Below are 1,297 nucleotides of genomic sequence, written 5' to 3' on the forward strand. Positions count from 1 at the left end.
TCATTGGATGAAAAAGATGATGAGGAGAGCGAAGAACAAAAGGAGGAAGAGCGGATTGATCACCGGTGCCTAGCCCTGGGCGTTCGGTCTTTTCGGTTTGTTCGGTTTGATCTTTTCGGTCTTCCAATAATTTGGTCTTCCAGAATTGAAGACCAAAATAATTTCGGTCTTTTCGGTTTTTCACTATTCGGTCTTCGGTCTTTACTATTCGGTCTTCGGTCCCGACCAAATAGACCAAATTAATTTGCTACAACTCATATTCATGTTACTTCCGGTACCAATACATGTTTATATTTGATAGCAGAAAGTAACAATACATGTTTATATGCAACATCAAGTAACAAAGTACAAGTACATGTTTACATTTGAGAGCAAGTAACAATATTCATATGACACAAATTAAGAAGATTCATGATTCATGGTCCAGCAATAAGATTTCAATGCAAAGAAAGAAAGAAGATAATAAGCAACATCAGTCCATGGAATACACAAGCAGCAAACCCACTGTTGGTTCGGCATCTTCATCTTCAATAATACTATGCAAAACAGATTCATCTCCTGCTTCTGCAGCTGCTGCTTCTGCATCTGCCTCTGCCTCTACACTCATAAGTGCATCTTCATTCTCATTCAGATCCTCATCATGTTCAGAAAACATCTAAAAAAGAGGTCATTGGTCTGTCAAACAACATTGACTTGATCAAATCACAACATAAATATACACCATGTATATATATATTTTCAGGAAACAAGCACAAATACATTACTGTGTATGCAGTACTAAAGTATTGAAGCTGCTAACATTTGACACAAAACAAGCACAAATACAATGTTCTATTTGTTGTCCCCAAGTGCTAACATTTGACACAAAGCAAGGGCATGTATTGCCTACAAAATACATTCTGTAGCAGTGCTTATTTTCGTGGGAATCACAGGTTTACAGATAGATGGGGTAGCTCACCTTCAGCTGTGACTGACCTGGAAGAGGACGGGTAGTGGTGAGTCGTGATGAACTGTAGTGGTTGAACTGGTCGTCGGGAGGTGGAGCACCGGCGGCGGACGGCCGCGAGGCGGTAGAGCGACCGACGGGAGGTTGAGGTTGGCGGCGGCGCGGGGCGACAGTCTTCACCGTCAGGGCCGCCGCTTGTAGCGCCCGTCTTCACCTGCCAGGGCCACCGCTGGGGCGCCGTTCTTCACTGGCCAGGGCCGCCGCTCGGGCGCCGGTCTTCGTTCAGGGGCGCACGGCGCGCATCGAGGGAAGCAGCAGGCGGCGGCTAGGGTTACCTGTGGGAGAACGAGA

At 45.6% G+C, this 1,297-nt stretch overlaps 1 long non-coding RNA gene across 1 annotated transcript; it reads right to left on the bottom strand.

Annotated features, from left to right (window-relative positions):
• Positions 1–273: 273 nt before the first annotated feature.
• On the bottom strand, positions 274–1,003 carry LOC123094569 (uncharacterized). The gene is made up of 2 exons (XR_006445876.1): positions 959–1,003; positions 274–655 (listed from the first exon to the last, which is right to left on the bottom strand). It is a non-coding gene; the product is annotated as an uncharacterized lncRNA (long non-coding RNA).
• Positions 1,004–1,297: the final 294 nt, after the last annotated feature.

This window comes from Triticum aestivum, chromosome 4B (genome assembly GCF_018294505.1).
Source record: "Triticum aestivum cultivar Chinese Spring chromosome 4B, IWGSC CS RefSeq v2.1, whole genome shotgun sequence".
NCBI lineage: Eukaryota > Viridiplantae > Streptophyta > Magnoliopsida > Poales > Poaceae > Triticum > Triticum aestivum.